Source organism: Toxorhynchites rutilus, chromosome 3, assembly GCF_029784135.1.
Source record: "Toxorhynchites rutilus septentrionalis strain SRP chromosome 3, ASM2978413v1, whole genome shotgun sequence".
Taxonomy (NCBI): Eukaryota; Metazoa; Arthropoda; class Insecta; order Diptera; family Culicidae; genus Toxorhynchites; species Toxorhynchites rutilus.
This window is the reverse complement of record NC_073746.1, coordinates 229,502,816-229,517,359: the sequence shown is the minus strand read 5'-3', so window position 1 is coordinate 229,517,359 and position 14,544 is coordinate 229,502,816. Positions and strand designations below refer to the sequence as shown.

Below are 14,544 nucleotides of genomic sequence, written 5' to 3'. Positions count from 1 at the left end.
ATACTGACGTCTTTCCTTCTTATCACACAATTCTTGAGGCTAAAGAAAAAGCAAATTCGTCTCCGGATTCCATCAAAGTTACTGAAGTGAGTGCGGAAGTAAAGCTACATTTTTTTTTGGATTTGAAAACATCACTAATAGTTAAAGCCTTTAGCAAAACGGATTACCAGTTTTCAGAAAACATATGCTGCACTGCGCTCGATTTCCATCAGTGCACGTTCATAACAAATACGTACTCTTTCTTGGTACGAATTGCACCGAAGTCAGAAACAAGTGAGCCCAAAATCAGCACTGCGCAGAATTCAGATACTAAACATCTATTCTCACTTGTATGATGCCCGCCTCATTCTATACCCTATACACACTTCAAACTCTAGCGCCCGTTTTGTCTTCGCTCGTTTTAAGCTAAGCATAAAAACAACAGCGCGCCCCCATACCAGCCTCAACAGAGAAAGCAAAGCAGACAAACCAGATTCGAGCGCGGCCTAAAATTGGGTATATAAACCGGTGTAAGGATACTGTTCAGTAAGGATGTTTGAACTTTAAAGCGAACGATGTTGACAACAAAATATTTCAACTTTGTTTCGGTGCGCGTTGATTCATCCGGGCGCAGGTGTGCGCAAGGAGTGAGAGTGAGTGAGAGCACCGCGTTGCATTCGGAAGACTGCAGATTACTAAAAGATTTGACTGAGACAGATCTCAAGCTTTCATATAAGTGGGGTTGCGATGGAAGTGATGGACATTCTCATATGGTTATCTCTAAAAACAGAGCAACTATGTCGAAGAACCCTAAGGAATTTCTTAAATCAGTATTGAAGCTTATGAAGTAACCTTTTGATGATTTTTACATTTGTTTTTTCCGTAAATAGAAATAAATTACTCAAAATATATTCCTCCTATTCATTTCATTTTTCTTTTTTAACACAGGTTAAATGCAAAGAAATCGACTCAAATTACGAATCATACCCTGTATTTCAACTTATAAAAAATATTCCGTACGAATTTTTCTTTATTTTTTTCTCAAGTTTTTCAAAAATGTACATCAGCGCACCTCTTAAGGTGAATTTTTAAACTAAGCTATTGTCAACCCGTTATAGCCAGGGGTCATAGGATCAACTTTGTGATATTATGAACGTTTTGTTTATTTTAAGTAGGCTTATTTTGCAATTCAGCTGTAACAGAGCCGAGTTTGTTCGTGTACAGTTTTATCTCACGATAAGTTTTGTTGTATATTACACAGAAGCTATTTTGAGGCATAAGAGTTAAAGTCAAAGGCATCATGTTTCGAAAAAGTATTCTTGAGGAATTATCAATTTTATCTCGATTTGATTATTAAAAAAAAACAATAGTAAAATTGTGAATTGAACTATTGTCATCCCGATATGATCAGGGATCATAGGATCAACTTTGGATAAGACACAATGTCTTTAGAAAACGTTCCTGAGAAGCTATGTTTTTTCAGTTTTGACTTTTCCTAACCACTGTGCGCCCTAACGGTGATATTATAAACTAAACCATCGTATTTCCGTTATAGCCAGGGATCATAGGATCAACTTTGCTAAGACACCATACTTCTAGAAAGCATCTCATAGGAGCTCTTTAATATCCCCCCGATTTCAGGGATTTGAGGGAACCATTGTGCGTCGCGGACAGAGTCTAACAGCTCCTTAGCAATATGATGCTGTTTTTGGAGGAAATTGAGTAATTTTGGTACGAATTCCGAGGGACCCTTTTCATCCCAAATCGAATGGCACGAGTCAACCTATATATTTAAATCTTCAGCAACTTGCAGCTAACGGTAACTAGACGATTGGCCAACACTATATTCTTCGAACTCGAGCGCCCGGAACGCCATACGTCGTTCACAGTTTTTTCGATCCATTTTTTACTAGGCAAAAATCTAATACATGTCATCAGAAGTGTAAGATATAAGTACCAACAAAACGTACGAATAAAAAATTAAAATTAAATATACGAGGTATGGCTATTAAATAGCGAGTCTGCGCGCCTAGAGGGGTGGGGGGAAAACGAATAGTGCGTTCGGTAGATTGAAGTGTCTGCTATAAACGTACGAAAACACGTTTTTGTCACTATAGTAGTTTGCGAGCAGCAGTGGTTTGAATGCAACGTGGTTTGTAGTGCGCGTCGGAAATCATGTGTGACGAAAAACACGAATAACAACGCACCTACTCATAACGCGCTGTCGGTGAAGAAATTTTTTCCCGATAAGGGCATTCCAGTGCTCGAACATGCCCCGTACTCGCCAGATCTAGCCCCATTCGACTTTTTTCTATTCCCCAAGTTCAAATCCGTGTTGAAAGGTACCCGATTTCAGTCCGTAGAAGAGGCGAAGGAAAAAGCAACGCGGCTTTTGAACGCCATCACAAAATAAGAGTTTCAGCACTGCTTCGAACAATGGAAAAAAAGGTAGGGAAAGGTATGTGAGGAGCCAAGGGGAGTATATTGAAGGGGAGCATATCGTTGTACCGTAATTTTTAAAAATATAACCCTTTTTCGTAATCAGTCTTGTTATTTAATAGCCATACCTCGTACGTGATTTTTTTTTCAACTGACCTCATCTATGGATCGATAATGTCAAAATGGGTAAATTATTGTTTTAATCCTTTTGTTTTCTTTTCTTTTGTGAGTGTAAAATAAAAAAACACTCATGCTGTCGCAGACATTACAATGTTTCCAAATTTCTTGCGTTCTTGCTGTGAAAAGTAAAAATGTCGAAAGGAACTATCGTTACGTTTTATAAAGGTATTTGTGATGACACTCAAGGAACTGCGCATTAGAAACAATATGTCTAAAACTCGAACTTATATTTCTGATACAGATATCGTAACAGATTTTCCGAAAAGTAAAATGAAAAGGGTTTCCGGATTTCCTTTTGGCAACCCTGACGGGGAAGCTGATATTTTCACATGCCCCGGATGAGAGGATGTGGAGAGAGTGTAAAATTCAACTCGAATGTCAAATTCTTTCGCAGATTATATGCTTACTCAATCAACTCTGAAATATTGACGTTGTGAGTTATGGCTTTGATAAACAGTTTACGCGAATTCGCCGATAAACGTGTAATACTTTATCCCATCCTATAGGCTGATCGATTGTGTGAGCAACAAAGAATGAAAAACAATTCCTGTTTCCTGTGATCACATGAAACTGTTATAATTTTATTTCGTTGGGGGGAAGACTTTTCAACGGTGGCTACAATGAAACCCAATGAGCTGAGACATTGTTGGATTAGACCATACATGTTGCCATTTGTTAGTCTAAGTCAGTGTTTTTTTTCCAATTCATTTATTTGTAAGGCTCAATCGTATGAGCTGCGGAGCCACTAATTCATGATTTGTTTATACAGAATTCCAACTTAAATCTATGTTTAGTAGGTTTCGACCGATTACTCGCGGTTTACTCGAGGTTAGAGGGGCAACTACAAAGTCAGTGTTCTAGGATGAAAATGATCTGAATGATCTGAACCGGTGCTAAGAACTGTCCTCTGTGGACTATTTTAAACACGATCTAGGATAAACTGGGATTTAATTGAAATAATCCCCTTTGTTTCGCGCGGCGAGTGGCGTAAGATTTCAAAGTTTCTCGCTTCATTGTGGGAGCCACGATACCTTTCAACTTCTTTTTGATACCCGAGTCGATAACATATGAAGACACGACTGCAAATCTCACCTAGGGACAAACTATAGTCACGCCATTCACCTACGGAAATGCAGTGACTTGAGCCATCTCACCTCATTCGGCGCACTGAATAAAGGGGAATTTTCATAGATAATAAAATGTTGAGTTGGCACTATTAAAAGTAAAAAACAGGCAGGTGAGTTTGAGCCAAACTTCAACCATTAATTCAATGAGCAGATTCTTCAAATAAGGTATTGATATGTATTTTGATATGTGTATCATTTTGACAGTTTTCATTCTTTTCTGTTCAGTTCAATTTGCTATTACATTGTGAATAGATTGACATGGGTGTAATTTAGACGAAACCCTCACGGCTCACCTATCAACCACGGACTACCGGTTTGAAAACATTGCTCTAATCCTATGTCATGAAGCACACATTTTCTCGGTATGTATCTTTCCTTCACTTTCGAACATGTTAAACCAAACCTTTGTGTATATTTTTTTCGAAATATGCTATTATAAACGTAAACGTTGGAGGAATTGTTCTACAGTTCCTAATCAAAAATTAAATATTTTTTGTAGTTTTTCCATTCAATTATGTATTTTTCTTTACATAAATATCAATAACACCTAAAACGACACAATAGCAATATTACAAAGACACGCACAGTCTGTGACACCGTGCGCGGGTATACGAGGTTTGATTATGCGCGCGAGTACATGAGGGATAGTCACCCAAAAAAAATCGATTATCATTTGGTCGGTGTTTAGTCAGAGGGGACCAAGTCGTAAAATTCAAATTGATTGCATTAGCTTAAGGGGGGACCCCGGTCTGGAAAATCAAAAAAATCGATTTTTTTACATTTTGGGTAGCTTATGCCCTGAAAAATATTGTCCTAAAAGAATTTTTAGATATCGATATCTCAGGAAATGAATTATCTAAAGCTAAAGTCACATAGCCATTTTTTGATATCTCATTTTATCGATTTTATATGAGCTTCTACACAGCGATTTTACATGAAAAAATAAACATTTTTAACAAAATTGGTAGTGATTTTGACAATTTTCTGAATTTTCAAAAAAATCTCTATGTAACGCTCTGAGTATTGTCCTAAAGTTTCAAAATATTCATTGAAATCCGTTCCTTCAGAACCGATACCACCTGTGAGGTATCGATCTACAGACAGCATCTACGCATCAACAGCATAATAGTCATTATTCGTACACTCAAAAAATGGAAAATATACCTTAAACAATAACTGAAATACCCAAGCACTTCACTTTTTTCCTAAAATCGGAAAAAAAATCAGGAAAATTCATTGTTTTTTTATCTTCCAGACAGACACTTATTTGCTACCGAGTGTCAACATTGAATTCTCGTTTCAATGGAGACGCGTGGTTTTACGTGTTTTCTTACTAATTGACCTATGGATCCCGAAAATTTCGAAAACTGGCTTTGTAATACAGGGAAACTTCGATATAACGTACCCTCGTTATAACGTACCCTCGATATAACGCACATTTTACCTCGATATAACGTACACCTTTTCAAAGTGTAAAGGAAAAAATTTTTCAATATTTTTTTTCTGATAGAACAATGAATTATCTGTATTGCGATGCTAAAACATGTTTTGTACCTTCAATCAATCTCGAAATACAGCTGGTTTTGTGATTCCAGATTCTAAATGAATCAAGCTTTAATCAACAGTACGAAGGGAAAAATCATGAGAAAGGCTGGCTTCGTCTTCTGATTGAAGTTATTCATTAACTAGACTAAAACAGCAACACAATAATGTATTATAGACTACGTTTGTGAGTACTTTATTATGCTTCGATATAACGTACAATTCGATACAACGCACAATTTTGAAAGTGAAATGTACGTTATATCGAAGTTTACCTATAGTAAATATTTTTGCACCTAAACGCTCAACCACATGAATAATTTAGAACTTGATGTTTTCTACCCTCATTTCATTGTTTGGAATATACCTTCGTAACGTAGGCTAACGTAGTCGAAAGCCGGTTGTAACAATAATGACCGGCAACGAATACAAAGTGCAATTAAAACCATTCAAATTAAATTAGATGAAGCCGCGTCCTGCATTAACCGATGTAGAACAGGAACAGTTCAGGCGAGTATGTTTTGAATTGTGTTACGAAATGCGTTTTGATGGAGAATTTAGGAGAGCGTAACTATTCACCAAATCGCAGCTGAAAGAAATTCAGAAACCAATACTCACAATACAATCAACACTTAGCTTCAAATTCTCTTTCGGATGAATTGAAGCTGAGTGTTGATTGAAGATTGAATGTCGGTTTCTGCGAATGACGAAAAATATGTTGTTATGTGAAATTTACTGTCCCATCTCGTTCATCCAATGCCGTCAGATCAGATAAAAAATCACAACGTGACACCGTAGTGTAAATGGGGCTTACGTCATTCCTTCTTCAAGTTTTTACGGGGTCGTTTTTTCATATTTTTGCGAAATTTCGGTGTTTTTTGAAAGTATTTGGTATTCTTTTTCGTTATATAACAGAAAAAGTAAAACGTAAACTTTGGAGCTTATGTCACTTTACGAGATTGCGCACTACGACACGGTCATAGGATCGATGAAAACAGTGAGCAAAATCTAACTGAAATCTAATTCTCGCAGCAGGACTTGTCTTTCTAATGATGTCGTTTTCCTCAGCCCAATGAATGACTTTCTCGATTCCACATTAGGCCGTCCATTCGAGTCCCAATTTTCGGACTCTTCATTTTCATCAACATAATGTAGTTTCAAAACTGTTGAAGCCTGAAGCACCCTCGGCAGTCAAAAACGAATTTCCATCATCCTAGAAATATTTATTTGGATGCAAAACAATGTTGACTATGCCATCGTCGATCAGGGCCTCGAACTCCACATCCTCATCGTGCACGGTATTGTACTGGTCAATCAATTATTTCTGCAGAATCGAAAGAATGTCTTCTTTTACAACCGACAACGGGATATCAGCATTTTTCATGACTTGACAATGGAATCAGCCGGTACCTCGTCCCAAGCCTCAGTTACCCAAAACACAGCATCCCTGATGTTGATTCGCCTAACATTGTCATCGAACTTTTATTAGCTCTTGGATTCCAAGCTTTTGCTCACGCATAGACATTTGCTTGTAGTTGGACTTGACCATTTGAATAATATTTTGGTCCATGAGCTGTAACAAGGCGTATATTTTTTTCGATTTTCAAAACATTTCCCCTCCCCTCAGTGGGCGCAATTTCTGGCAATATACAAATAAATCAATGCAAATCATAGTAAATCTACGTTTACCGAGAGATTTTCTTTTAAATTTTCTTAACATTCGATTATCCGGAAAATTCTATTATCCGGAGTGAAAAAAACAACATTCCGGATAATCGAGTCCGACCTGTATTATGTTATGAACATACACTTATGCAACTTCTACAATAATAAATTTCATTGTTAACTTTTGATCCGTCCACATAAAAACATCTTCTGCTTCTTATTGCGGGCATGAGTTTGTGAAAAATAAATATTTGTTTTGATTTTTGATAATTTTTTTTCAATAGCCATGTGCAATACTCAACACTACACTAACTTGATACAATAGTAACTATCAGTCACAATAATTCAACATGTAAAAAAGGGGGCCTTGGTAGCCACATTGCACAATGGTCTAGGAGATGCATTTAAGTGGAAATTAGCATTTAGAGCTCGACAGTTATTCTCTAGACAAAAACTGTCTTAAATTGTTTAAAATAACTGATGCTACAACATTGTCAAACTATGTTTATCTCTATCTATAAAAATAAGAAAGTTATAATTTTTATTTCATCGACAATTTTGGTCACCCTTTTTCTGATAACATAAAAATGAGCGCTCTATCATATGCGAAAATTTTGTCTAATACAGTTTTTGTCAAGAGAATAACTGTCGAGATCTAGATGCTAATTTCCACTTAAATGCATCTCCTGGACCATTGTGCATTGGTTGTGCGTTCGCTTACTAAGCGATCGGTCGTGAGTTCAAAGCTCAGAGCCTTCAATTGACCATCTTGTACTGTTATAGAATAATTACGTCCAAGCAACAATCATCAGCGATGGAGATCGATCCACGGTCGAATGAAGATCGATTCATCCATACAACCGCTCTGCTATGCAAGGAACATCGGGCTATTGTGCTATAATTAACATTGTCGTGTTCATATCATATCATATCAACTGTCTTCGCTGTCCAGTGGTCTAATTGAACAATGGTAGAACAGAAGGAATACTCTTACGCCTGAATGGCTACTGTGTAAAGTACAATTTATAAATACGATGAAACATGTAACATGTACAAAAATTAAAATCCGGTGAAAAAAAAATGCAAAAGATATTATGGTTTTGGTATGATATCGAATATGATGAGAAAGTGTCCGGATAAAAAAGCCGTCCTGATTCGAAGCATTAAAGCAGTACTATTAGGAAACAAATTGCTTGCGTATTGCTCTCGCGCGACGGTAAAAATGAATCATCAATCATTCATCTACAACTGTTTCTACAAAATCATCTATCGGTCCTTTTAAGATCTCTGAAACTTTCTACTAAAATATTATTCGAAATTTTTCGATGTATTCCAAAGTGATATCCGACATATTAAAAAGCGAATAGTTGATATTTATAACTTTTTGTCAGGAAAGAGCTTATTCGAACCTTTCGATCGATCATTTTCGTGAATTCAAGCATTGTTTCCGGGTTCAAGTGGCTTCGAAGTGCAGCATATTTCAAGCCGGATGCTTTCAACAACCGAATCTCGCATGTGTTTTATTGGTAATTTGGTTTCGGTTTCTCAGTGCTTTCGGTGGTGCTTTTCACTCCAGACGTATAACGTGCTAAACTGGAAGAATGCAGAGGAAGAAATTTAAACTACCGATGAACTTGTTGAGCTTGTTCATCGGTAGTTTAAATTTCTTCCTGGTTATCTATGTATCTATTGGATACACTTGGAAAATTCGATAGAGACAATAGCGACTAAATTCCCAGAGAGCGAACGTGGATTATCACGAATGCAGTTTGGACTTCGATGAGAAGAGTCTACTGTGAGTATTATCGGAAAAAAGTCGGAAAGGCAAGCGATAGTCCAAACAAAATCGGAGAGAAGATCGATATTGTGCTATGGTAACAATCGATATCAGGAACGCTTCCAAACGTGCCAGCTTGAAGGCCATCGTAGACCGAATGAAAATCCCTGCCCACCTATGTGACATTTCATGTACCACTTCCAGAATCGAGATATCCAAGACGTCCAAAAGGCCGCAGATATCCTTGGACGTAACGGAAAATTTCCACAAGACTCCATCACACCTACGATCTGGAACATAATGTACGACGGTATGCTGTCACTGAAGCTGCCCATAGTGGATATCGTTGGTTTCTCAGAAGACGTTAAGATGTAAGCGGCTAAGGCGATCGACGCCTAGAAGGCATCACAAAACGAAAGTACTGGTGATGAGTAACTGCAAAGCGATGCAATGGGCAGAAATCGCGGAGCACATGTTGGAGTACCTGAAAATTGACAAATTGACAATTTGGTTTTCATGGCCAGTATATTATTGACAATGATAAGGTATAGAGGTCCAATCTTGATTGTGGCTCTGAACATAGAGCGGTCTAGCTCAAAAATTTAATCAATATAATCCTAGTTAAATTTACATAGAGGAGAAGATTGCACTTTTGTTCGATGATTTGATGGGAAAATTTTTTTGATGAATTGAATAGAATAAAAAATGAATTTGAATAGAATAAAAAATATTCAAACATCATAGCTTTGAATTATATTGTCAGTAAAAACTAAGTTAATTTTGAAATACCAATATTCCCATCGTTACAAATTATAATAAAATTCAAATCAAAGCATAGAAGATACTCGCCGTAATTCGCCTCCATCATCATTACTTCAATCCATCACTCACCCTGTATCAGATTGACTTGACAAACAAAAGTTTCCCTTTGCACAATTTTTTTCTCTAATGCGAACCGCTTATGTTTTCCATTAAACTTCAGTCTCAACTCGCATCCCAATCCATCGTTTCACTTTCAGTCCTACGGCCCCAGGAGGGGGTAAAATGAAACTTTCCACGAATGGATCCAGCTCGGTTGGGTGTGCACCACAAGCGTCCAGATTCAAAGAAACCAGAGGTAACGATAGCGATTTTGTTTCGTTTTTTCCCCCGCAGAATGAAGATTTATGTCCGGGAATTTCCGTTGCCGCCGGGTTGACATCAGCAAAAGAAATAGAAATGGGTCAAAGCTTCCGTCGTCTCCACCAGCGGGTGTATGTTATTTAATATCCTAGCGGATATCGCTTGCATTGAACAAACATTTAATTTAAAACAATTCAAAGAGAAACAATAATTTACCCGGTCCCAAGTGTGTGGGAAGATTATATCACATAGAAAGTGCGTCTGCCTCAGCGAACATTCCACATATCCTCTAATGCATGCCAAACGCGCATTTACTCAGAGGCAAGGCTACGACGCAATTGCTGCTTCAAGTACGATATCTTGGTAGGATACGACCTACTTTTCATCTTCTCCATTCTGGTCCTTCCGGCCATTATGGGAGTTTTCAGTGTGGCTTGACAAAAACATTCTACTCGTTCTCCACATCATAATCATCGGCATCAGCGTCATCGTCAATGCCACAAGGACAATTACCATCATCATCGTGACATCACATTTCTAATACTCATAGACAGAAAAGTAATGAAAAACAGTTCCAGCGGAGTGTGATTGTTTCCCAAGAAAATGTTTTTCTTATCTCTGGTGTCAGGGATTCTTTCCTTTTTATTGCCACTGGTTGATTTGGATCCTCGCAACACTCTATCTGGGAAAATTCGTTCCAGATTTCATCCATTTTGTCACATATGTCGCGAGGGAGCTTCATCTCACTGACTAATCCCACTGTTCTGCACGGAGTAGCATTGACAGTTGCCTCCATTCGAACAAATCATGTTTCGTTTTGATTGAGCAGTAATGGAGGAAAATTTTACGCCATTTTACCACGAGCACACTTCGCTGAGTTTAATCATCCTTCGGAGGATAAGAGACACATTTGGCAATGCCCTCACATGAATCGCAAAATTTGCTCGAAAGCCTGTCAAAGTTTGAGTCCTTTATCAGTGCGTCAAATTCGTTACGTTCTCATTGTCGCTGTGTCATACTTTCACTCGTGTACCAACTGAATGTCTGATAGGATTGCTCCACGTGGCTTATTTCCAACCACCTAGTTCCATTGAAGCAAATCGGAATACGACTGTCATCTGCATAAACTACTACGATCATACCAAATTTAACATTGTGAACTCTAACCCCATGGCCAATTCAGTGTCTGAGCAGTTTTTTTGCGATGCAAGCAGACATAAAAAAACAATCCCCAACAGCTAGATCGATGATGAACAGCCCCAGGCCAGACTTTAAAAGCAAGGCTAGAAGTGGATGCTGTCTATCGAAAGGAATAAGCGGTTATCAATCACAGGAATATTCTCATTGCCGTTGTGAGGAGTAGTAAATTATCCGATTAAATTATCCTTCTCTGATGTGTTTACGTTTAACTTATTGTATTGGGAAAAAAGAAATCCATTATGTTTGCGTGAAATTCATAACTTCAAATACTTCTGATTGTCCGATTTAGGTCAAATATGCGGCGTTTTTCTGTACAATTTGTTGCCATTTTGAAGGTTATCTCATAATACCTCTCTCATAGAAGTCTTGCTCCATATTGGCGGAAAACTCTAGTAATCGATTTTCACAATCTTCTCTTAGTCCCAATTTCTTACCCCTCAGGAAGCTTTGCAATGCGATTGTTACCGAATGCATTATATTTCGTCGCACCTTACATCAGAACCCCTTGAAATGTATGAACAATAAAAAGATCTAGAGATCTTTCGAGTCATTGTGAAATTCATCTAGATTATAACGATACCATTGTGAGCGAGTGAATTGCATACGCAGATGAGTGCAGTCGAAATTTAATTAAACAATTTGTTAAATTATTTCACGTCATTCAGAGTAAGAATCGAAATTATTTTTTATAAAAAATGTAAAAATATTAAATAATTTCTGAATACATAGGCTATTGAAAAAAATAAGAGTCTGTCTAACTGTATGCAGGACAACTCATACCTAGGAGACTAAATGTAAGAAGGAATTTCTATATTTATACTTACAAAATAATATGGAGTAATTAATTCTAGGAATTTTATAACTTATCCTGTGGAATAAAGGAAATTTATGAAATCAGAAAACTTGCATATAGTTTCGTCGACCAAATTCACAGCTATACCTTCCAGGCCGTTAGCCCTGATTTGAGCTGCCTCATCACGATTTAACCACAATCGTTTACACACAATATTCCCCTTTATTCCGCGCGGCGAGTGACGTGAGATTGCAAAGTTTACTGCTTTATTCTGGAAGCCACCTAACTTTTTAGCTTCTATTTGACGCTCGACTCGATAACAAATGAGGACACGACCTCAAATCTCACCTAGTAACGAACTACACTCATGCCATTCGCCTACGGGAATGCAGAGCCATCTCACGTCATTCGCCGCGAGGGATAAGGGGAATTTTCATATGTGACCCATTCCTCATCCCCAATCACTATCCGTATGAGAATTGGGTCGCATTCAATCCGTTTGGCCAAGGCTTCGCAGATGGAAATTCGATCCATTTTGTTTTTTTGTGTAGATTGGTGTAGCACCCAAACACCGAGCTTTTTGTGAATCCAACTTTGCGCAAATGGTCTAAAACTGTTATATGGTGGATCTTTAGCTACTGGACGATGCTTCTTCTTCTTCTTCAATGGCACTAACGTTCCTAGAGGAACTTCGCCGTCCCAACGTAGTATTACTTGCGTCATTTTTATTAGTACTTAGTTGAGATTTCTATGCCAAATAACACGCCTTGAATGCATTCTGAGTGGCAAGCTCTAGAATACGCGTGATCACAGTGCAAGTCGGAGGAAATTTCTTTGACGAAAAATTCCCCCGACCAGAACGGGAATCGAACCCGAAAACCCGGTATGTTAATTATGACGCTAACCACTCGGCCACGGGAGCACAAACTGGACGATGCTACGACTACTAATATGCCGGTCAACTTAATTTTTTTTCTGTTATTCAAACGATATATTCGACACTGGGCATGCGAGGTGCATTTTTAACATCAAAAATTCCAGAACGGAATCGACGAAATCAAAATTGCCCGTAATTAGCTGTTACAGTATCGGCCCCATAAACAACAGTTACAATATCAGCGACCTGGCTTGCATTTTCATCTTCAACAAAACATCCATTGTTAACACCCTGTGACACACAACTGAATGGAACAAAACAAAACAAAAGAACAAAAGAAGAATCTATGATGAAAATCGTACATTTTCATTTATTTCACGCCATCCTCAATAGCTTAGAGATAAAAATTCAAAAAAAAACCTGAAAGCGTATCTTTCTATGGTAAATCATCTAGAAATTTTTGCATCAAAAATTGAAGTGCAAAAAATATCTTGATATCTTGAAAAAAATTTTTAGATTCCGTACTGCTCTTATTCGTATTTAAATGCGTCCCCACTCCTTTTCTAGAAATGTGTTATTTTTATTATGAATTCTAGAAGTGTTGCGCGGTACAAAAAAAAGTTTTATGATTCCAAGTTTTGATTTTTTTTAGAATTTTGAAACCCAGTACTGGTCTTTTTTATATTTAAATAAGTTCGTATGTGTTTTTTGATATGTTATTTTTTTCAGAAAATTTCAAGCATAGCGCGGTACGAAAGCATCTATTTTTTTAGTGAAAGGAAATATTTCTCAGTATATGTTTTTGTTTTAATTTTTCTAGTCAGATTGCTAGTCATTTGATTCTTACACATCCATCAGTTCGACTATAAATGGTACCGTTCAGATCCCACGACGCCACACCCTGAAGTGCAATTCATCGTGTGCCTGGAAACAGGATTGAACATGTTGCAACAGCGAAGTGGAAGATAGCATGCTGCACGAGAAAACGTGAATGTAATAACGAAAAATAAATTTTGGCCGGGACGAAGTTTGCCGGGTCAGCTAGTTATATATAAAATGACAAATTGGAAATACTGAAAATAATTATACATCTGGTGTAAGGACTTGAAATGCAATAAAACATATATGTTTGAAGAAAACTTCGCCCTTGAAAGTTCGAATTACGGAATAAATGAAGTATTGTTACTTTTATTCAGAAAATTTGATAAGTAATGTGAACAAAATTAAATAAAGTATTGCTCTCCACGGAGAAAACAGAGATGGTGGTTTTTTCTAGGAAGCATAGACCAGCAAAACCAAAGCTTCAACTTTTGGGTAAACCGATCACTCATGCTATGTCATTCAAGTATCTTGGGGTCTGGTTCGACTCCAAATGTACTTGGGGCCCATATTGGGTATCTGGGTAAAAAATGCCAACAAAGAATAAACTTCCTCCGTACAATTACCGGCACCTGGTGGGGAGCCCACCCCGAAGATCTTATAATGTTGTACCGAACAACTATTCTCTCAGTGATGGAGTACATCAGTTTCTGTTTTCAATCAGCTGCCAAAACACACCTCATTAAACTCGAGCGAATTCAGTATCTTTGTCTCCGTATTGCGTTGGGATGTATGCCCTCAACGCATACCATGAGTCTCGAGGTTTTGGCAGGCGTACTCCCACTAAAAGATCGCTTCAATTTCTTATCTCTTCGGTTCCTCATCCGGTGTAAGGTTATGACACATTGGGGAACGGAAATTTTGAGCAATTGATCGAGTTAAATTTTCATTCGGGATTCATGAGTTCATATCATGAATTCACCTACATGCAGGTTGTTCCTTTTTCGTATATTCCCAACCGTGT

At 37.7% G+C, this 14,544-nt stretch overlaps 1 protein-coding gene across 5 annotated transcripts in view; it reads right to left on the bottom strand.

The window, feature by feature from the left end:
- Positions 1–14,544, bottom strand: part of LOC129778219 (TLD domain-containing protein 2) — a 438,692-nt gene that overhangs the window by 397,502 nt on the left and 26,646 nt on the right. The window lies entirely within an intron of this gene.